Source organism: Penaeus vannamei, chromosome 30 (genome assembly GCF_042767895.1).
Source record: "Penaeus vannamei isolate JL-2024 chromosome 30, ASM4276789v1, whole genome shotgun sequence".
NCBI classification, from domain to species: Eukaryota; Metazoa; Arthropoda; class Malacostraca; order Decapoda; family Penaeidae; genus Penaeus; species Penaeus vannamei.
Genome location: NC_091578.1, coordinates 23,960,678 through 23,975,838, shown reverse-complemented (window position 1 = coordinate 23,975,838; position 15,161 = coordinate 23,960,678).

Sequence of the window (15,161 nt, the reverse complement as noted above, 5' to 3'; positions counted from 1 at the left end):
GGGGAAAAGTATGTGTTTGGTACCCGTCCGACTGGAGAAAAGTTATTCTTTCGACAAATGTTATACGTTGTAAAACCCCATTAGTGCATCAATAATAGGTATATGATAGATAATTATATCAAATACAAGTATTCTGTACATGATTTGTCATGTAAAATGTAAACATAATAAAAAGGAATAAGATCGCGTTTTTTAGGTCCGTCATATTTTTACGCATAGCACACGTATAATCGGTCCGATTTTAAAGTATTATGGCTCATTTTGTAGCTGAATAATAGTTCTATTACATACTGCCATGAGGATTTGCAATATTTTCACGTGGTTCTTGTAAAAGTGACATATGTTTCCAAAATCTCCTATTAGGGTGTTAAAATAGTCACCTTCGGAAAATATTCACCAAGAAAAAAGTAAGGTCAACTTCTCAAAAATGGCTTCTGCATATAATAGTAGAAAGATAGTTCTATTCAAACATGAAATCAGAATGGCTGTATGATTTTTGAGAAATTTTTAAAAATGGTCAATGTAGGCCTATAGACCCCCAGATCACTGCCACCACTCCGCACTATACGTAAGATTTTGAGAAACCGTTACGTGCTGGCAATGTCCGCAAGACTTCGGAATGCAGGTGGATGATAGAGGATTATGGTGTAGGAAGACTAATCTTATGCCTTGTTTTGTTGATATCAAGATAGCCTTGGAAAGATGAAGAAACGTAAAATGCCGATGTCTCGGAACTCCACCTATAGGGGTGGGTCAAAGGATTCCGGGCACACCATATGTCCAAAATTAACATATTATGGCTCATTTTGTAGAAAAATAAAATATCTGCAACTTGATCGAGAGCGTTTTCGCAGTTTTTGCCTGTACTTCTTGTAAAAGTGGTCAATGTAAGAAAATGTTTACCTTTTTTTTTTCTTGAAGTCCCCTACTTCAAAAATTCACAAAAAAAAATGAAGTCGAAATAAAAAAAAAAGCTCTCGATCAAGTTATACATATAAGGTAGTTCTGTGCAAAAATCAAATAAAATTGAATATCTTGCCGTTTCTGAAGTCGGAATCCTTTGACCCAGGTGCTGCATTTTCAAAATGGCGAATTTCGCATTTTTCCGTTTTTTGACAATAATTCAAAAACTGTTCGGGCGATTTCGAAAAAAAATCGACCACAGGCAATGGGAATGGGCCCAAATAAAAGGGTGTGAGTTTCATCAAAATCGGCAAGAAAAATCGAAAAATCGAAAAAAAAGAAGACGGTCCCCTTAAATCTCAAACCTAGAATATGTTTACTTGTGAATTCAATTTCTTCTTTGCCTATTTTTATGCTGGGAATCTGTCTTATTCTTTTATTTGTGGAGCACATTAATTTGCTTTTTGTTAAATTCATCTTTAAATCCCAGGTTGTTGTCCATGTTTTAACAATGTGTAAGGCTCTCTCCTTATTATTGTTTGCTTCTCATATATCTTTGTTGTTATTAAAGTTATATCTGCGTAAGTGATTTTATGTACGTGTTCTGGCAAGTTCAAACCCTTGGGGTACTCCTGTTGACATTATTCCTTTTTAACAGAATTTTCTTTCTTTAAGAAAATTATAAATCCAATTTAATGAGTTTCCCGTAATACCTAGTATTGACATTTTCGTTAATAGCACATGATGGTGAACGGTATCAAAAGCTTTTTGAAGGTCTATGCAAGCTAGCAATGCATATTTTTTCTATTATTGCAGTATTTATGTGTGTGTCTATCATTTGTAGGGCTTCTTCGATGTTTTTGTTTGCTCTAAATCCTGTAAGATCTTTGTCTAATTTGTCATTTGTCTCCAGCCACCAGTTAAGATTGTTCCTAAAGTCGATATCCTACTGATATATCTATATGATTCTCATTCTGGATTTTTGCCTGGTTTATTGATAGGATTTATTATTACGTTCTTATATTCTATAGTACATTCACCTTTGTTCCAATATTGGTTAAATACATTTTTTTCAATTATTTGTTCTGGGGCATATTTATAAAATTCATAAGGTATCTCGTCTGGCCCATACGTTATGTTTCTTTTTGCATTTCTTATTGCCAAATTCAAATCATTAATATGTATTTATTATTTATTTCTTTGTTGCCTGGGAGGTTTAATCTTTCTTTCTTGTGTCAATATCTTTTCTGGCTATTTGTTTACATTTTTTTTTTATATTCATTTTTTAAATAACTAATTTTTTATGCATCTGTGTCACCGGCTGATCATTATCTTCTAAAGGATATTTAGTAACTATAGTTTTCCCAAGATTCCCTTTTCTCTTTTTCTACTGTCTGTCTTGCTTTTATTACTAGAGTTTTATATAGTGCTTGGTTTTCTTTGTTTTGCCTCCATTTATTGAATGCTCTATTTCTCATTTTTGTTATTTCTCTGCCTTTTTCATTCCACCATGGCTTTTTTGGTATATTTACGTTATTTCCGCTTTCAAATTTGAAGCAAGGATTGTACATTAGAAGAACATTTAACCAATTGTTTTTTGTAATTAATTTTTAATCCTATTGTCTCTAATCTATCTTTATAATTGTCATTTAAACTTATTTTCCGAAATTGTATATCATTTCTTATGCAAAAGGCTAGATCCCCACCTATTTGATCTAATCCATCTTTTCGTATTGCTTGATAATCTTGCAATGCAAATTTATTATTCTTAAACTTGTTTCACTCACAAATTCCTATCAACTTTGGTTGATCTTTACCTATTATGTATTGTAATTCTATATTTTTGTTTAGAAGTGATCTTGAATTCCAAAATATTGTTTTATTCATTTAAATATTTAATCAAATTCTTTAATATTGGCATAGTTTCTTTGATGTCTTCTGAGACTACTTCTGTTATTGATTATTCTGAGTTTATGTTACTTATTACTTTTGTTATTATATTAACTACTACTTTTATTGTTTCTATCCATGAGAAGTCTTTCTCATTTGTTTGTGTATCTGTTTCTTTCTTTCTTTCTTTCTCTCTCTCTCTCTCTCTCTCTCTCTCTCTCTCTCTCTCTCTCTCTCTCTCTCTCTCTCTCTCTCTCTCTCTCTCTCTCTCTCTCTCTCTCTCTCTCTCTTATTGGAGTTGGTAGTGACCAAGCTACTGGAGACTCATTTTTGAAAGTGATTGTTGAACGTGTTGTTTGGATTGTTTTGTTTCTTTGAATTCTCTTTGTTTGTGTTGCTGTTTCTGGTGTACATGCGGTGTCGTATTGTTTGTGTTTTGTTTTTGTTCTTGTAGGTGCTACTTGTCCCAAAGTTATGTTCTGTGATTGGTATAATGTCAAACTTTTTTTTTTCAAAATTATTTGGTGCAGTATTTTTTGTTTATTTTCTGTGCCTCTTGTATTTTACATGGTTTTGTGTTTGGTGGGTGGTCTCCCTGGCAGAAGAAGCAATAAGCTGGATTTATGCAGTCTTTATTACTATGGTCATATTGACTACACTTGCTACATCGTTGTTTGCCTTTACAAGTCATGATCTCATGGCCATACCCAAGACATCTGAAGCATTTAGGAAGAGGGAAAGTGTACTGATCCACTGTATATGTGTCCTATTGATACTTTTTTTGGTAATGGACCTTTGAATGTTATTTTACGGGACTTAGATTTTGCCCATTTGATTTCATTTTCGTTCTCTTTGTTGTTGTTTTTTATTCTTAATATTCTCTATTATTTTGGTTATATCCAGAGTTTTCATTTTTTCTTTTATATCTCCAAGGCTTATATCTCTACTGGGTAAATTGTCCCATAAGAGCAGCCTATATTTATACTGGATGCGGGTTTATAAATAATCTGCCATTCACCCAGGTTGTGAATGTGATTTAGAGGAGTCATTTTGTTTATATCGCTTACCTCAATTCTTACAGCTTTTCCTATTCCTAAAACTTTTAAGGAGTTTTCAATAATGTATTTGTTGAATTCTGATAAGTTTAATAATTGTTAATTTTTGTTAAAATTTGAATCTTTTGATTCACCAGCCAAGTTAATAAGTATCACATTAGAACTATCTTGCGTTTTTTGTTATCAGATGTAGTCGGTTGAGCTTCCATGCCTGGGAGTTGGATCTTGCTCACTATCACTATTTTCTCAAGGTCACTTCAGACCAATCACAGGTCCTTGTTTCGGGAAGCTGTGCACTCGGCCACAAACAACGTTCAGTGTTTCTCTGCTCCCTGTCAAAGAAGGTACACGTGTGAAAAAATATATTGAAAGCACGCTGAAAATTTTAGAAAGTTATTCTGTACAATTATACCCAGAAATACAACCACGCAGAGGACATAGGACGATCAAGTATAATAAAGGAGGCACGACAATAAGGTTAGTACGATTTAAATAGGTTATAACGAGAACCAGCAATTTACAAATTAATATAGCATGAGATCTATTTATATTCAAATATTAAGCAAATGCGAGTAGCAATAAGTATTTACGTCTTTTATTATAATAAACGCAGTATTCATTAAAATTATTAACGTGGCATTGCCTTGTTGTCTATTGCAAAAAAGTATTCGTAGTTACGTCGGATTATTTAATTTACACAACGCTGCCTCAAAAAGGCCACCCACCACTACGTTAAGAAAAGCCGCTCGAACGCATAGAAATTCCACCTTGCATATTATGTGAAGTAAAACTAATTCAGTTTTTTTTTTTTTTTTTTTTTTTTTTTTGACGTTATTTGCCATTTAGGTTTGGAAACTGTTTCTCAAATGCGTTGAAAGTTTGGGAGGGACGACATCTGCGTTGATCACGTAAACAGTAACGATGGTTGACGCGGAACTACTACCAATAGCTGAACTACGGGTTTCATCTTTTTGTTTTGTACTATTAATTGTAAACGCAGTGGGAAGCAAATAACTTCATATCAATATTAATAGGATCTTCAGGAAACTTGTGAAACACATTTTCATAATCAAATGTTACTTTTGTTTAATAATGATTGTATAAGTTTAAGGCCCGTACTTTTTAAACCTTCGCCAGTGCTGGCGTCCACCCGGCGAAGCTTCGCCAGGCGAACCTCTGAGTGAGGGAGGCCTTAGGCCCGTACTTTTAAAACCTTCGCCAGTGCTGGCGTTCGCCTGGCGAAGCTTCGCCAGGCGAACCTCTGAGTGAGGGAGGCCTTACTTTTAAACCCAACGTTCGCCAGGCGCTAACATCTTGCATTCCTGCTAAATCTAGCGCAAATTTGTTTACATCTGCAGTGCACATAACATAACCTAAACTTAATTATCAACCTCGAGAGAAGACGAAAATGGTGTTTCCGCAAGTCTCACTTTAAACTATAACAAAGGAGTTAAAATTTAACTTTATACTATAACATAGAAGTTGAAAATATCTTTATACTATAACAAAATTAACTTTATACTTTATGCTATACTACACTTTATACTATAACAAGGTTAACTTTATGGCCCGTACTTTTAAAACCTTTTGCTTTTTCTCGCGTTTTTTTTTTTTTTTTTTTTTTTTGTTCATTCGCCGAAGCGCTAGATTTATCAGGAATCCAAGATGTTAGCGCCTGGCGATCCCTTTCGTCCGCCAGGCCTGGCGAACACCTGCCTTAGTTTAAAAGTAAGGCCTCCCTCACTCAGATGTTCGCCTGGCGAAGCTTCGCCAGGCGAACGCCAGCATTGGCGAAAGGTTTTAAAAGTACTTTATACTATACTGTATCAACCTTATACTTTTATACAAAAAATAACTTTATACTTTAACAAGAGTTTAAAAATTACTATTTTACTATTCTTAACTGATGTAAGATATTGAACTGTAGGCCTACAAGTGTATCATTAAAGACGCCTCATTATAGGGCGGTGGAGCATACAGCCATGTTTCTATAGCCAAAAGTAAACATGCCGCCATAAAAAACACTTCTGGTAATATTTGTGAAAAGAACATTATCCTTACAACCAAAATAACAACAACCTAAATCTAAATAAGTCATCTCGGGGGTGGGGGGTAGGAATACAGCTGATGTCTTGAGCTCTCGACTGGAACATCGAAGGTCTTGAAAAAAAAATACGTATATACGTTATTTCATAATAAATTATGATTTTAAGATATTTTATAATTTCAATGTGATTCCTACATCCTATCATACACAAATATGTTACTAATTTATAACTTGAAAGCAAGAAAATGGTATTCAAACAGCTCTCGCGCCTTTGCTTCGCCAGGCTGTTCCAATATGATCTTTCGCCAGCCCTAGCGAACGTTCGCCAGGCATGATTTTAAAAGTACGAAATTCCGGATCGCCCGTCGAAACCTTTCACCAGCCCTGGCGAAAGGTTTTAAAAGTACGGGCCTAAGGGCCGTACTTTAAAAACTTTCGAAAGGTTTCGCCGGGCGATCCGGAATTTCGTACTTTTAAAATCGTGCCTGGCGAACGTTCGCCAGGGCTGGCGAGAGATCATATTGGAACAGCCTGGCGAAGAGAGCTGTTTGAATACCATTTTCTTGCTTTCAAATTATATATTAGTAACATATTTGTGTATGATAGGATGTAGGAATCACATTGAAATTATAAAATATCTCAAAATCATGATTTATTATGAAATAACGTATATACGTATTTTTTTCAAGACCTTCGATGTTCCAGTCGAGAGCTCAAGACATCAGCTGTATTCCTACCCCCTTATCCCTACCCCCCCACCCCCGAGATGACTTATTTAGATTTAGGTTGTTGTTATTTTGGTTGTAAGGATAATGTTCTTTTCACAAATGTTACCAGAAGTGTTTTTTATGGCGGCATGTTTACTTTTGGCTATAGAAACATAGCTGTAGTGCTCCACCGCCCTATAATGAGGCGTCTTTAATGATACCCTTGTAGGCCTACAGTTCAATATCTTACATCAGTTAGGAATAGTAAAGTAGTAATTTTTAAACTCTTGTTAAAGTATAAAGTTATTTTTTGTATAAAAGTATAAGGTTGATACAGTATAGTATAAAGTACTTTTATAAAACCTTTCGCCAATGCTGTCGTTCGCCTGGCGAAGCTTCGCCTGGCGAACATCTGAGTGAGGGAGGCCTTACTTTTAAACCCAAGGCAGGTGTTCGCCAGGCCTGGGTAGGGGTAGGGGGTAGGAATACAGCTGATGTCTTGAGCTCTCGACTGGAACATCGAAGGTCTTGAAAAAAAATACGTATATACGTTATTTCATAATAAATTATGATTTTAAGATATTTTATAATTTCAATGTGATTCCTACATCCTATCATACACAAATATGTTACTAATTTATAACTTGAAAGCAAGAAAATGGTATTCAAACAGCTCTCGCGCCTTTGCTTCGCCAGGCTGTTCCAATATGATCTTTCGCCAGCCCTGGCGAACGTTCGCCAGGCATGATTTTAAAAGTACGAAATTCCGGATCGCCCGGCGAAACCTTTCACCAGCCCTGGCGAAAGGTTTTAAAAGTACGGGCCTTAGAGGTTCGCCTGGCGAAGCTTCGCCAGGTGAACGCTAGCACTGGCGAAGGTTTTTAAAGTACGGGCCTTAATGGTCTTGACCGTGGTTGATAGCCACGAAATCCAACAAACCAGCAAACTGCCATACGCTTGGCTGATGAGCCAGATGGCCCTTATGCACTTCATGCTGCTGTTCCTTCATCTTGATTATTTTAATCTGGGCCATCTGGTGGAGTTGTTTTTACTCTTGTGCAACCGTTTGTGAATTGTATTGTAAATATATGTAATGTTTTAATTGCATTTTTTGTGTTCCAGCATGGCAGGTCAGCTACAGCAAATGCCTGCCTATATTCCGATTTTGTAATGAACCATACTTGTCTAGCCTAGCGTCCTGGTCTATGCCTCCTGCCTCGTATTATCGCTGTTACCAGACTTTCCAGTCCACGCATACTGCTGTGATTATTTAGTACGGCATCTCCTTACCCAGATAGATTCATGCTTTATAAAAGTGCTTGATGTACTTTTCAGAAACCTTGTGGAGCCGAGGCAGATAGTTCTTGGAGTCCTTTGCTGATGGAGGCAGATAGTTGGAGCAGAGATGTTTGGAGAACCAGACCTATGGATGGAGAGACGATGAGGCTACTGCATGTCCAGGGCTGCATCTTCAACAGCTCTGGAATTGTTATAGGAGATGGAAAGTGAAGTCTTTTTTACTTTTTGGTTTTTAGTTTGCGATATTCTGCTGATATTAAGCCTCCCCCTGCCAGTGCATAGCCTCTCCATCATCGAGACTCCCTGCAGTGCCTCCTTGTGGCCTCCCATGGAAACTGGGTACCTTGCGGTTCCAGGCTAAACTGAGGGGGATCTCGGAGCAGCAGGAGGCCCCAGAGGTTCAGGGTCATGGCCCACCGGCGTGTGGACACGCCCTGGCCCTGTACCAACTCCTGCCCCCTAGCCCCTTGGGGTTAATGGGAGGTTCGGGGGAGGTGGGCCTTGCCAGTCCTCCTCCCCCCAGATATAACCAATCGGCAGCGCTTTTTATAAATGGAGAGGCTGGGAGGAGGGGAAAAGCCCCTCCCACCCAGCAAGTGAGGCGGACTGTGGGCCCTGCTGGGAGGGCGACTGCTGGAGCACAGGCTGGGAACGGGAACTACTCGTCTCGCCTGCGCTCTGGTGGCCGCCAGCCCAGAGTGAAGCTTGTGGGGGGAAAGCCCTCGGGAACCCCACAGGTGGATGATGGGGCACGCAGCGCTCCACCCCCTTTTATATGGGGCAGCGTCGGTGGGGATGGCAGAGGTGGCATCCACCCGGAGCGACTGCCAGAGGCTGAACCTTAGGCAGGAAGTCAGGGTGGGGGCTTGGAACGTCCGTTCTTTGCGTCGAGATGATCGGTTGCCTCTACTGTCGAGGGAACTGGGGAGGCTGAGAGTTGAGGTGGCTGCTCTCTCGGAGGTGAGGAGGCCTGGCAGTGGCATGACCTGTGTAGGTGGCTACACCTATTACTGGTCGGGCCGCAGCGACGGCCACCATCTCCAGGAAGTAGCCATTGCCATCTCCAACAGACTCTAGCCCTCGGTAGTAGAGGTTATTCCTGTTGGTGAGCGTATAATGGTATTGAGATTGAAGCTATCTTTTGGCTTCATGTCTCTTATTGCTGTGTACGCTCCTACCGATGTTTGTAAACTTGACATGAAAGAGATGTTCTATGCCAAACTTACATCTGTGGTAGACAGATGTCACCGGCGAGATATTCGCATTGTTCTGGGCGACTTCAATGCGGTATCTGGCTGTGATCGAGCTGGCTAAGAGATGTCTGTCGGTCCTCATGGTTCAGGAGCTGATGCCGGTAGCGAGAATAACCTCCTTTTCCAGGACTTTGCTAGGTCCCAGAAATTTAGGATTTCTGGCTCCTGGTACCAGCGCCCAGACCCACATCGCTGGTACAGTGATGCGGGTAATGCAGCCAAGGAGATCGACCACATACTCGTTAGCACTCGTTGGAGGATCCTTCAGAATTGCAGGGTGTACAGGAGTGCTGAGTTCTGTGGTACTGACCATAGATTGGTTGTGGCTACCCTCTGGGTCCACTTCAAAACTCCCCAGCGGTCAAATGATCACCCAAGGGTGTTTCATTTGGACAGGCTGAGGGAGGGGGAATGTGCCCGCGGGTTTGCTGAGGCAATCTCTGATCGTTTTGCAATGCTTGGCAGTCTGACAGACCCTGTTCTGTGGGATACCTTTAAGCGTGAAACGCTTGATGCAGCTCAAGATACGATTGGTATACGCCTGAGGGCAGTACAGAATTCCATCTCGCAGGTGACACTGGAAGCCACAGATGCATGTCGTGCGGCTTGTCTGACAGGGGATCGGGAATTACACCGTTCGCATGTGCGCAGAACTCGGTCCCTGTTAAGGAACAAGTAACAGTTTATTAGGAGTCTTGCAGAGGAGGTAGAAGGCCATTTCTTAGTAAATGATCTTCGTCCTGCATACCAAGCCCTGAGAAAGCTGAACTCCAAGCCCTCTTCACAGGTGACAGCAGTTCGCTCAGTAAGTGGTCAGATCGTTTCAGATCATGTTGCGGTGAGGGAACGTTGGGCTGAGTATTTTGAGCAGCTGTACCAGGTGGACCCACCAACAGTTAACTTGGATGCGGGTAGTGTCGAGATCCACCCATCAGTGAGGACCCTCCCTCCCTAACTGAAGTTAGAGGGGCGATTTCCAAGCTGAAGAGTGGTAAAACAGCGGGTATCTGCGACATCCCAGCTGAACTGTTAAAGGCTGGTGGTGAACCTATGGCACGGGGGTTACATGCTGTCCTAGCTGCCATCTGGCGGTCCGGTTCCGTTCCTCCTGACCTGTTGAGGGGTGTGGTCATCCCTCTCTGGAAGGGGAAGGGGGACCGTTGGGACTGCAGCAACCACCGAGGCATCACACTGCTCAGTATACCAGGCAAGGTTCTCGCCCACATCCTTCTGAGACGTATTAGAGACCATCTACTGAGGCACCAGAGACTGGAGCAATCCGGATTCACTCCTTGTAAGTCCACAATAGACCGTATCCTCGCGCTTCGAGTCATTGTAGAGCGCCACCGTGAGTTCGGGCGTGGGCTGCTTGCAGCCTACATCGACCTCAAGAAGGCGTTCGATACGGTGCATCGGGAGTCACTTTGGGAGATCTTGAGGCTGAGAGGAATTCCAACAAGGATTATTGGACTAATAGCAAGCCTGTATACTGGTACTGAAAGTGCTGTAAAGTGTGGTGGGGGCCTGTTGAGTTTCTTTCCTGTTAGTTCATGAGTGAGGCAAGGCTGTGTCCTTGCACCAACTCTTTTCAACACTTGCATGGACTGGATACTGGGCAGAGCTACTGTTCAAAGTCATTGTGGAGCAACACTGGGCAATATCAAGGTTACAGACCTTGACTTTGCTAATGATGTTGCCATTCTGAGTCTTTGGAAACCCTAGTGGCGGCTCTCGATGCATTCAGCAATGAAGCGAAGTCCTTGGGTCTAGAGGTCTCCTGGACCAAGACCAAGGTCCAGAAATTTGGGGACTTGTTAGGAGAACCTGTTCAGTCGGTACGTGCTTGCGGCGAGGACATTGAAGTCACAGAGAGCTTTACATACCTTGGTAGTGTAGTTCATAACTCTGGGCTGTCAGACAATGAAGTCAGCAGACGGATTGGCCAGGCAGCAGGGGTCATGAACTCTCTCAACAAGAGTATTTGGAGATGTTGGTACCTGTGCAGAAGGACCAAGCTACGGGTTTTCAATGCCCTGATAATACCAGTTTTGCTATACGGTAGCGAAACCTGGACATTGTCCTGTGCCTTGGAGGCTCGTCTTGAAGCCTTTTGTAATAGGTCCTTGCGCCAGATCATGGGGTACTGTTGGCGGGACCATGTGTCCAACCAACGGTTGCACCGTGAGACTGGCACAGGACCTGTTATCTGCACAATCCGTGATCGCCAACTCAGGCTATACGGCCACCTGGCTCGCTTTCCTCAGGATGATCCTGCCCATCAGGTCGTCTCTGTTCGAGACAACCCTGGGTGGAGGAGGCCTGTGGGACGACCGAAGAAGTCGTGGCTTGGGCAGATCGACCAAACCTGCCGTGAAGAAATAGAGATGGGCAGAGTCTCTGCCTGGCGTCTAGGCATGAGGGATCCTCGTAGGTGAAAGCGAAGGGTGGATGCTGCTATGCACCCCCGTCGGCGTTAGCCCCCTTGATGATGATGATATTCTGCTCGGTTATTTTATTTGTTTGTTCCTACCAGTTTTACCATTTTTTCGTGTTCGATCATAGTCCTTACCTTTTAATTTGTTAGTCCGTATTATTTTAACTGCCACGGTGCTGTTAAAGAATTAAGTTATGCGCGTCCAGAGGTATTCTCAGACCGATTGACGAAAATGCGTTATTAAACGTTTTGTTAATTTAAACTCTCCTACAACATAAACATCGGTATGTTCATATTAATGCACTCCTGTCTCATCATGCAGTGCATCAACGTGAACATATCGATGCAACTGTTATAGGTGAAAGTTCAACCCAACAAAATATTTAATCAACTTGTTTACGGGCGATTGGTCTGTAAGCGCACTGATCGTTTTCCTGCTAACTACCCTTTTTAGGAGGGTCACAGGATATTTGCTTTCGTTTTCACGCCGGTGGTTTGTTCTGTTTGTGATCTAACCATCCAAAGAAGAGCTATCAGTTCAGTATAGCCACTATTATAGATATTTTATAAAAGTACTTATTTCAACTGGCAACAGTTAGCCGCATATACATCACGGGTATATGCGGTCTTATTCGTTTTTATTTATGCTTTTCATAGTTTGTTGAATTTTTTTGTCTGACTTGTGGGGTGTTCAATTTTAAATTATACGTTTTGTTTTTGTGTGTTTTACTTAATGTACTCTTAATAAATATTATGTGATGTGTAAAAGGTTTTGTTACCCTGCACAATATGTTCATACAATTCAATCGATTACTGTTGAATCAATGTCTATTGAATCTGAAGCTAAAGTAACGATGCAAGGCTAAATGATTGGAAGCTGAAGTATTTGTATGAAATCTTGAAGGAAAATAGGCCTACCTAATTAATTTTCTGATTAACAGTAAGATTAGCGATTCTTCCTGATGAGTGTAGCTAAAGGCTATAGTTTGCAGTTATTTTTTTGCATTTTTCATTGGCTTAACGTCCTGCAAATCCATGGCTATGGTATATTTTTTCTTCTAACCGGCGCCACACCCGCCTTCCATTACATCAAATTAATGGAGCTGTTACTTCTCTAAAGTTATTCCAACATTCCAACGATTTTCCGCCAAAAGTATTCTTCATCATAGCTAAACTTCAATTCTCTTTCTTCTATACGAAGTAATATCTCTGAATTAAACGTCATATTTTGTGAGATCCAGCATATGTACACTAAATGATTTTGATATCTTTCAAGTGCCATTCTGTGAAAGTATTTTTTTTTTTTTTTTTTTTTTTTTTTTTTTTTGTGGTTGATTTAGAGATACGGGACACTTCTGGTGTGTATTATTTATTTTGATACCATAGAGATATCAAAAAGTTACATTTATTTTATACATGACATATGTTCAAAATAAGTTCTTTTTTTCGGTATTATTTGAATTACATCTTTTCACTTGTTTTTCTTTTCTTTCTTGTCTGGTTACTCTACATAATGTTCTGTGAAAGCATTTTCATTTTCTAAATTGTTTCATTGTATAATGAGATTAAACAGATTTATTATGATTTTGTAGTTTATTATCTTTTCCTCAAAGAATGTACAATTCATCTTTTTCGTTTATTTCCACATAGTTTAATGTAGGCGTTGTTTTGCCATGCTAAATATTCAAAGTAATAATCTTGAAGTAAGTTGTGTGACATTGGAAAAAAATATTGTCATCTTTATTGTCTTATTTCATTCCCGTTACTACAATGGAACTTGCTTTAACAGTGAGGCAAACTTTGTCATTTAGTCTGCTAGAAAAATTATACTTTTTTTCACCCGTATCGGATTTTTTTTTTTTTTCTACCGGGAATTCAATCTGCCCTGCAGTTTATCAGAATATTTGGTATTCCGTCTAACCATTGATTCCTCTAGGAGGGATAATGATTCAGATAGCACATACATAATACACACAATTTAGGGTTTGAAAAATCAAACTAGCAGCTCAAATAACACATGAAACTTGCTGCTTTTAATGCAAATACATAGTTATATCACATATACTACTACACTTTTATCTACATAATAATAGTTGATATATTTAGCTCAGTTTAGTTATGCCTCTTTTAATAATGTACCCATTACATTTCGAATCCTTTCTATTCAGTCGCACAAACCCTACTTCCAAACACTTTTGATGACCATAATGACCATAGAAAAACCCTCCCAGTACCTTGCTCGTTGACGTCGTGGGAGGGCTTAGGAGACGGGGACTGAGACACAATGTAGGGGATCACCCCTACCTTGGGCCTCAGCCCTCGCTTCAACTAATTTTGCTTGGTCTTTTCTCTCTTTTCCTCTTCCGTATCTTCTTTATTCCATTCTATCCCATTCCTAAGGTGTGAGAGCCGTGCTGAAAGGATGAGAGGCTGGCTTTGCGTCAGTAACGAACGGCCTCCGGGAGCCGTATTCCCTTAGTTAAGTGCCTAGCTCTTACACCTTATGGGGACCCTGAGGGGTAGACCGTTTTTCTCCATTTTATTCAGGCTCACCATGACCAATAATGAAGATTCTTTACCCTTATTGGGGGCATTAAGGCATATCCCTTCATCAACTAGTCTATCTGAATTTGATTTTGGTTTTCAGACCCGTCCCTCCTTTGACTACGGCTCCGACCATTGATACTAATACTCCCTCTTTGACGCTTACGAACAACTCTAACCATTCCAAAACACCCACCCAGGTTATTACTCAACCTCTAGAAAGCACCCCTTCCTCTTCCCCAACATTCTCTTCATCTCCTGCTGCACAGTCCTCTTCACTGTCTACCCCCTTTTACCTTATTACTACTATTCATTCTTAGTGTCCTCCCCCCTCCCGCAGAACTACTCCACTCCACATCACCACAAATTCCTCTCGCCCTCGTCCATCTGCTGCCTCTACCTCTGCAAACCTTCTGAGTACTGTATTTGGCTAAGTGGGATCGATTATTTGTGACCCCCCCCCACCCACAGCCCCCTATTCTGAGAATACCCTTCTCTTTCAGCAGTGCCTCCAGAAACAAGTAGGCAAGCTTACCTTTCGCAGTCGCTTTGATCGTTCACGCCTTGTCATTTACATCTAAATCCCAAGCTCATGCACTTCCTATCCTAACGGACAAAACTGGCAAACCCATTCCTGCTGAACCTCACCCTCTCTTAATACTTGTGCTGGAACTGTTTCTATTCCCCTAAATACTTGCCCCATGTACGACAAAGACTGGTTAGACTGTGAAAATGACCTACATTCCTGCCTTGCTGAATATGATGCAGTAGCAGTACAGTGTTGCACTTCTTCCCAGAGGCCAGCGTAAGTCCCCCATCTTCACAAGATATTTCTACATCTTCCCAGGTATCTCTCCCATAAACCCTGAACCTACGTCCTACTTACCCTATCCCCCAGTCAAATTCATTTTCTATTCTAAATCCAGATACTCCAATCTCTAGCACTTCCCCGATACCTACCCCACTTCCTCACTTTATTTGTCGTACTAGGCAACCCAAACGTTCCACTCCCCCCTCTCCTACACCGTC